General features: G+C 44.7%; 1 pseudogene; it reads right to left on the bottom strand.

Moving 5' to 3' along the window:
- Positions 1-8,317: 8,317 nt before the first annotated feature.
- LOC147864530 (large ribosomal subunit protein eL6 pseudogene) lies at positions 8,318-9,009 on the bottom strand (annotated as a pseudogene).
- Positions 9,010-9,409: the final 400 nt, after the last annotated feature.

The raw sequence follows: 9,409 nt of genomic DNA, 5'->3' as shown, positions 1-9,409 counted from the left end.
GCTTCATCCTTGAAGCTGATGCATCCGACTTTGCATTAGGAAGTGTTCTATCAAAGACTGGAGATGACGGGCAGCTACATCCTATTGCTTTTCATTCCCGAAAATTCGAAGCTGTAGAGATTAACTACGAGATCCATGACAAAGAGCTTCTGGCAATTGTGGATTCTTTTCAACAATGGTGACATTTTCTGGAAGGTTCTTCTCAGCAGATAATTGTCTACAATGATCACAAGAACTCAACATATTTCCAAAATGCTCGAGTCTTAAGTCGGCGACAAGCCCGTTGGGCGCAATTTTTGACTCACTTCGACTTCGTAATCATATATCGCCCAACGATGCAGCAAGGAAAAGCGGATGCTCTTTCTCGACGCTCTTATATGGAACTTCGTCCACGAGAACCAGCTTTTGAGCATCAAAAACAAATCCTTTTGGGCCGAAATCTCCTACCAGATATGGCAGTCAATGCCATAACCACAACCAAGGATTCCACTCTTCTTGATTCCATTCGAGATCATATGGCTACTGATGTGTTCGCGAAAGAAGTTTTAGATCATATCATCCCGGATCGTGCTTCTTGCTCGAAGTCGCAAAGCCCTTGTATTGATTATAGGCAATTCTATTGGCCTGGTGGTTTTCTGTTTCAACAAAACCTTCTGTATGTACCTGATGGTCCCCCACGTTTGCAAATCTTACAACATTGTCATGACACTCCAATGGCTGGACATTTTGGAGTAGCCAAAACTCTAGAATTAGTTTCTCGGCGATATTTGTGGCCTCAACTTTGTCATTTTGTGGAGGAGTATGTCCGAAGTTGTGAAACATGTTGTCGATCAAAGAGTCCTCGACACCGATCATATGGGTTACTCCAACTACTTCCAGTTCCTGAAAATCCGTGGAAGTCTATATCCTTGGATTTCATCATCGATCTCCTAGTTTCGAGGGGTTTTGATACCATTCTGATCGTGGTCGATCGACTTACCAAAATGGCACATTTTTTGCCATGTACAAAGTCTATTACGAGTCAAGAGATAGTCGATCTAGTTATGTGGGAGGTATTCAAGCATCATGGTCTCCCAGACGATATTATCAGTGATCGAGGTCCACAATTCATCTCAAAGTTTTGGAAGCACATGTTAAAACTTCTCCGAGTTTCGGCTAAGCTTTCTTCGGGCTATCATCCAGAGACTAATGGCCAAACCGAGCGTACCAACCAGACTTTAGAGTAGTATCTTCATTGTTTCATCAACTATCAACAGGATGATTGGGTTGATTTTCTACACTTGGCTGAATTCGCTTATAATAACTCGGTCCATTCGTCTACAGGATATTCTCCATTTTTTGCAAATACTAGTTCTCATCCTCGTTGGACAATGACTGAACACCCTGGAGTTCCTCTCAATCCTGCTGTTGCGGATCATCTCAGTCGTCTCCAAGAAGTTCACGCTACCATTCTCCACAATTTGCGTGATGCCCAAAGTACATACAAGAGGATTGCGGACCGTCATCGCCTAGACTCCTCAAAAATGTTTCAAGTCGGGGATTGTGTATGGCTTCTACAACACAACATCAAGAACACTCGGCCTTGTGGTAAATTAGATTACCAACGGTTCGGCCCGTATGAGATCACTGGTAAGATAAACGATGTTGCATTTCGTCTTGGCCTCCCTCCTCACATGCATCATCACCTCGTGTTTCATGTCTCCCTTCTCGAACCTTATATCACAAGTTTGATTCCAGGCCATCTTACAACTCCCCCGCCACCAATAGAGCTTTTTGAAGGACCGGAATTAGAGGTTGCGGCCATTCTCGATTCCAAGATCGTGCGCAACAAGTTGTATTACTTGGTCGATTGGTTAGGCTATACACCCAATGATTGAACTTGGGAACCTGCTGAAAATCTTGTCAATGTTGCGGACATGGTCACCGAATTTCATTGACAATATCTTCATTAGCCCGGTCCTAGTTCAACCCATGCGACCCGTGATACGGGTCGTCAAAGAAGGGGGATAGTGTCATGATGACACTTACATGCAATTTGGGTTTACAAGGAATCGGACCCACAACCTTGTTATATTCGCATCGAGTTCTTGACCATTGTAATGAAATATTTATTTGTAAAACAATTGATAAACTATATGAAATACTATAGAGTAATCTAGAGTACTCTATGTTCTAGAATGTTCTAGAATATTCTAGAGTGCTCTTTTGTCAAACAAATTCTAGAATATTCTAGCATGGTCTTTATTCTAGGAAGTTCTAGAATATCCTATTAAAACTTATAAATATGCATATTACCATAAGGGATGAACCAATTTGGTTCAACGTCATTCTAGAGCTCCCTTGTTTACTCCTTGTATTCCACTCTTCTATTGCAATACATTATCTTTACAATACTCTCTCTCTCTCTCTCTCTCTCTCTTTCTTCATGTCATCCGTGTGAATGTCCAGGCCTTCAAACTCATTGTCAAGATCGAAATGATTGACTTTGGATCGAGCTTTTGCCACGTATCTTCGGGAATGTGTACATAGGTGATTGAACCGAAAATGCGGACATGCGATAAGTTTGGCTTCTTCCCAAAAAACTTATCATGCGGAGTTATGTCGTGTACTCCTGAGGTTGTGCACCTGTTCATGAGGTATACAGCCGTATTTGCCGCTTCTGCCCAGTATGATTTCGGCAAGTTCTTCTCATTCATCATAGCTCGTGCAACCTCGACTATGTGCCGGTTTTTCCGCTCTGCTACGCCGTTTTGCTGAGGTGTATATCGGCACGAGAACTCTCGTCGGATTCCTTGTTTCTAGAGATACTCATGAACTCATCCGAAAAGTATTCTTTACCTCCATTTGATCAAAGGCAACGTACATGACAGCCCGTAGCTTTTTCTACTTTGGCTTTGAACTCTTTTGTCTCATCGGGTAGATCCAGGTGTTCCTGGAGAAGTCGTCAATGAACATGACATAATAACGGCATCCGCCGAAGGTAGCCATTTGGGCAGGTCACCACACATCTGAATGTATTACATCCAGGATCCCTTTGCTCACATTCCGCTCCTTAGAGAATGGGTGACGGTGTTGCTTTCCGAATTGGCATGCTTCGCACACGCCCATGATCTCCTTTGCCGTAAAGTTCGGAAGTCCGATCACAACTCCTTTCGTCTGCATGTTCTGAAGATTCTGGAGATTAATGTGTCCTATCCTCTTGTGCCACAATTTCAAGTCAGTTTCGACTTTCTGGCCCTTTGCATACATGGCCTACTTTACCTCGTTCGACTCGAGGATGAACATACGGCCTTCACGACGGCCGACGGCTATGATTCGATCGCCTTTTTTCGATAAAACAGTCGTTATTGTTGAATTGTACTTGCATTCCCTGTTCAACAATCTAACCTACTAAGATCAAGTTCTTCGTGATTGTTGGGACATGCAAGACGTTCTTGAGGTAAGTTTGGTCCCCGTCATTTCCAAATGGGACATTCCCGATATGCTGTATTGAATGAGTCGTGTCATCGCCAATCTCGACATATCCGGGTTGATCGGGTTTACGCAATTCCCGGAACCAATCTTCATGAGACATCATATGGTTGGACACACCCAAGTCAACAAACCATACACTATTTGAGGCGGAGGCGCTAGTTGAAGCCTATGCGGACATTGAGTGTACTTTATGTCTCATTACGAACATTCCGCCACAGTCGTCGTAGTCAGAATTTGTTGCGTAGTTCACGAGTTGTCGGCCTGCCTTACGTTTCTTCTTCTGGCACTCTTCTTCGTAGTGGTCAGGTTTTCCGCAATACCCGTACTCGACTAGGTTTCGGCGATTGCTCGGTCCGGCGTTATGACTCCCCCTTCCTCCATACTCTCTAGGCCCGTTCCTGTCCGCTTGCCATTGGTGGGAGTTACGCCCTTGATTTTGTCGATCATTATGGCCTTGTCCGAAACGACCTCTGTTTCCACGGCCAAAATCTCTTCTATTATCCGACTGGGAGTAGAGCAAATGACTATCTGATGGGTTGCTCCTCTGTCGAGCATGATTCTCTTCGACTAGCAATATCGATTGAAGGTCGAAGAAGGAGGGAGGGTTCTCCCTTGCAAGAATGGCTGATCTAATCACGCTGAAGCGCGGTGCTAAGCCTCCGAGGCATATCTCCACCAGTTCTTCATCATCAATGACGACGTTGATCGATCCGAGGGCGTCACATAGCTCCTTGATCTTAAAGGTATAGCTTGAGATTGGCATGTCCCTCTGTTGGATGTTATTCAGCTCTTGACGAAGCTGGAGCTTGCGTGTGGCCGTATTGGCTGCGAAAATCTTCTTGAGATTTTCCCACGCCTGCTTCAGCATTTTTGCCTCTTGAATGTAGCCAAGCATATGATCATGAACGCATGATGCTAGACAATACAACACACGGCTCACAGGCCTGCTCCCAAGCAGGATAGTTGGCGTGTGTTGGGTTGGGTTGCGTTTCGTGAGCTCCTTCAATGTAACTCCAGTAACCTTGTCTGACAAGGTATTGATGCATCTCGTACTCCCAAGATGCAAAGTTCGTTCTATCGAGATTCTCCATAGGGAGAGCGCTTCCCATCTGAGTGTTCATGGTGATTTCTTCTTCTGTTGATTAGCCGGTTCTGATGATCGTTGGCGTGCAGCACAACACAATCGAATAGGTGTGATCAGACAACCACACGCTCTAATACCATGTTAAGAAATGGAGTCTGTGGTGATTGCAATGCGGCGGAAGATGAGAGACTATGTGTGTGTGTGTGTGTGTGTGTGTGTGTGTGTAGCAACACAAAGAGAGGGAGAGAGAGAGAGAGAGAGGGAGCTCAAGATAGAGATAATAAAATTGTATATTACATAAGACTTCCAAAAAAACTAAGTTACAATGAGTTGGTTTATATACCAACTAAACTAGGGCAAGCGCCCTTTGTACTATTTACAAAACTAGCATGGTATGTCCATGGGCTAGTGTGAACCTATTCCTATGGGAAGTTGAGTTCAATTCTCAACAAAAGCCTCTAGTTGGGTTTGTGCAAGGGAGGGAAGCTAAGTACTAATCAAGAAATTAATAATAAGAAAATTACTATTGGTGATGTATCTTGCCTCTTAAATTTGAAGTCAAGGGTTCAATCTTAGAATGGGATTTTTCGTCTCTCTCTCTCTCTCTCTCTCTCTCTCTCTCTCTCTCTCTCTCTTTAATACTTTCTCTCTTATGCTAGTAAAAATATCGAATATATCTGGTCCAGGACCCCAATGGTTCCACTTCATTTCGTGAACACACGAGGATTTCCTCAACAACACAATGGTGGCGACCCGACTTGACCTTGCATATGTCGTAGGGGTTGTGAGCCGATACATGTCAAACCCAAGATGGAAGCATTGGGAGGCCATCAAGCATATCTTTAGGTACCTAAGAGGGACCGATGATGCACAACTAACTTTTGGATCAGAAAAATTGACCTAAGTCGAAGGCTACACCGACTCCGATTATGTCGAGAATCTAGATAATCGAAAGTCGACATCAGGATATATCTTCACCTATGGTGACAGCACTATATCATGGAGGTCCAAGCTGCAAGAGTGCACGGCTCTGTCTACCATAGAGGCCGACTACATAACAGAGTATCAGAAGTAGCTAAGGAAGCAATCTAGTTGCAACGACTTACAGTCAATTTCCCAGCGACAGGTCAAATCGACACCTACCGCCGATTATCTATTGCAACTCACAAAGCACAATACACCTCATTCGGAACCCAATCTACCACATGAAGACAAAACATATTGAGGTGCGGTATCATCACATCCGAGAGCTAGTATCCGAAAAGAAGCTCGAAGTTCGGAAGATCGACACGAAGGTGAACATCGTCGATTGATTGACGAATCCATTCCCAGAACAACATTTCGGAGCACTGACACGAGTACCATAACTACTTTGATGTTCATAAATGAACCCCTACATTAACTCCAAGGAACATGCCTACGTACTAGGCTTTGACCGTAGGCCTCTAACGGCCTACCGGTTCACACTATTCTGGAGTACAATCCAGTTCCCCGATCTGGCTCTAGGCTCCGGATACAGATCTATAGGGACACCGATCCGGATCTAGCTTATTCAGCCGATCTGGATCATGTTGAGCTTGTCCACTCAACACTCCCCCTCAAGCTCAACTTGAGGTCAGATCAGAGTGTCACTATTCGTTGGTCCTTTCCTCCGGCTCCTCCTGGCGTCTTACCGCCTGGCTCATGCTCCTCATCTAGTTCGGTTCCTCTTCCTACGACCTATCCAGTTCTGTGCACCTCGACCTTCTCGGTCTTCTTGTTTGCTCCCTTGGCCTTTGTTAGCTCCCTTGTTGTTGCGACTCTGGCACTTCTCGACCTGTCGGCTCCTCCATGTCGGTGTCGACTTCTGTTGCCCTCTCAACCGCTTGGCCAATCGATTTGGATCCACCAAATCGAACATTTCAATTGAATCAGGTGCTTCCGAGTCACTTCGACTCTCGGTTGAATCGGTTGTCTCTGATTTGTTCCCACTCTTGTCTGAGTTGGTTATCTCCAACTCGTTCTCAATCTTCAAACCCTTCACGACATTGGACCATGTTCGTGTCTTGGCCTTCTTGGCTTTACCTCTCCCTTTTTCGGTTGGCTTTGGCTCTGGTTTTCCTTTGTGGTCACTCCCACTACATCTGACCAGTCTCCATTTGTCCGTTCTATCTACATATGTCCATACGTCCTTGTTGTTGGGGTGGGGGGTGAAACCTAGAATGGTTTCACCCCCCTCCCAAGGGGGTTACGATAAAGAGAGAGCTAGAGAGAGAGGCCAAAAGAAATTGACACAAATGTGAGAGGGAAAAAGCTATCTCCATTACATGCCCCATAAGGGGTTTATATAATACAAAATGTAATGGTAAATAATGACCATTACAAAAGAGTCGATCGTTACACTTCTTGTCACATGCACATAATTGTGCATGTGCTCACACATACCACTCCTCACATGCATATTACATATTACATACCTTAGACTTTTCATACCATACACATTACACCTTATCCATCCCGTACACCTATATAGATAACACATGGCACGCCTGTGGGACAGTGCATTGCACGTCGAACCCACAAGCCCATGCCGAAAAAACTCTTGTTGACCGGAACTCCATCGGTCTTCTCTCGCGGTCAGAAATTCCTCGACCGGATTACTGCTCAACGATCAATAACTTTGATCAGAGCTGGCTTGACACGAACCTTCTCGTTCGGTCAGCATAATCTCACGATTGGATTACACACCAATCGTTTCATTCACTATGGTACCATCATTTAGGTTTCTCAATAATTGTGGGTGTATGTGGGTGTGTATAGATATGTTTTTCTTGCTTAGTGTGAGTGGTGATGAGTTTTTGTACCCTTACATTTCCAAAATTCTATGTCGTACCCCTCAGCTTTGTTTTTTTTATTATTTATTATATTAAGTACCCTCCAGTTTCTAAAATTTTGATAATGTCCGTATTTGTCCGAAATTCTCTTCTCCACCCCCTTTCTCTTTTCTCTTTCTTCGATTTTTTGAAATTCCTTTGTTCACCCTTGACTTTTTGAATTTTGTCTTCTACCCTTGAGCTTTCGAAATTCAAGTGTGTGCCCTCGAATTATTCTAATTTTCTTCTCTGCCCTCAATTTTCTGAAATTTTGCGTTCTACCCTCATATTTTTTGAATGCCCCTCTCTTCTTGCTTCCATTCATATTCTTGCCTTTCACTTCTAGCAGATTGTGGCGGCGGCAATGATAACGGCAACGGCGCGGCGGCGGCGGCAACGATGGCGGCGGCGGTGACATTGATTGCGGCGGCAGCACTTATGGCGATGGCAACGGCAGCGATGACGGTGACAACGGCAATGATTGCGGCGGCGGCGTTGATCTCTTTGATTTTGTTGGAATCGCCATTCATCATCTTTACTAGTTGTAGTGCCATAGTTGTTACAAGTAGGCCACACAATTCTAGAGCAGTTACATACAAAACACAAGCCCTGGCAGAATCATCTTTTGCTACCGGAGCATTGAAGAGAGCTGAGATACTCAAAGAGACAATCTATGTTAACTTAATAAGTGACGAGAAAATGTAGAACGTTTTTGTAGCTCAGTCGCCTCTCTGCTACACTCCTTATAATGACCTACAAGAATGGATCAGAAACCCTCAGGTCAATCGAAGGATCGGCGCAAAAAGAAGCAACGTCAACATCCAAAGATTTTGAGATGTTGTGAGAGGCCCATCCTAAGAGAAGTATCCGATGAGATCTCAAATGGAGATGGTGATGGTGTGGATGATTATGATGATGGAGAGGGCCCCATAGCCTGCATTAAAGCTTTGCCTTTCCATCCATGGATCCATCTTCTACTTACATCCTCCGTCTTCTTCTTCTGATCCTTCTCGTTGAGATTCTGATTCTTTTTCCTCTTTCTCAGCCATAAAGAGCTCGCTCTCACTTTTGTTCTTCTTCTTCTGAACTTCCTTTTCGAAGTAGTTGTCTGTAATATTACCCATATCTACTTTGCTTACATCAAGATTTGTAAAGTTTGCTATTACATATGATTGACTTAATCAACGTAGAGGTACACCATTTAGCTTGAATGGACTTGTAACCAAAAGCAAACCAGATTCCAACTGCATAAGGAAAACAACCCTCTTCCCCTTAAAATGTCCAGCAAGCAGATTCAAGACAGTGCCTGGGGTGATGCTTGACCTGAGCTTAGTAGGTTTGAGGACACGTTTATTTCAAAGGGGTTTAGGAACATCACCGGCAGGATAGAACTTGGGAGGTCTTTCAGATACGAGAGTTTCAGAAGCTTGTTTCTAGTGGGAAGGGAAGGATCCACCGTTCTTCACTTTGATGGCCAACAAACCACGCTTATGATAAACGTTGGAGCATGAATGGCGACCTACTCCTCAAACGACCTCTTTATTTCGAGTACCTTGGAACGTAGGCTTAGCCATGGCTTTGTTCGTTCTTCTCTACTCTGTTCTGTTGCAGAGAGTAGTGAATCTCTGTTCTCTACAGCGGAGTCCGCGAACAGTCGGGCAGCAAACCTCACATATGCTGAAGTGTTTCCTTCCCTTCTCTACGGAGAACCGTTTCACTTTCCTCCTCTTCTTTGCCCTTCACCTTTTGGAAGTGGACATAAACAGACACATGCACAACACAAACGCAACGCAAATTCTGTTGGGAAACAAGTCCCTCCGGATGGGAAGGAAGAAGAACAGTGCCGATGAACAAACTCGCCCGAGGCCGAAACCGGATGAGGAGTACCCGGCTACGGAGAGCTGGATGGTGTAGGCCCGGTATGAACCGGATGAGGAGTACCCGGCTACGGAGAGCCGGATGGTGCAGGCCCGGTATGAACCGGATGAGGAGTACCCGG

Source organism: Azolla caroliniana, unplaced genomic scaffold (assembly GCF_043228905.1).
Source record: "Azolla caroliniana isolate FFs.n. ecotype wild unplaced genomic scaffold, voAzoCaro1.0.p SCAF_5, whole genome shotgun sequence".
In the NCBI taxonomy this organism is placed as follows: Eukaryota; Viridiplantae; Streptophyta; class Polypodiopsida; order Salviniales; family Salviniaceae; genus Azolla; species Azolla caroliniana.
This window is presented reverse-complemented; position numbering and strand designations above follow the sequence as displayed.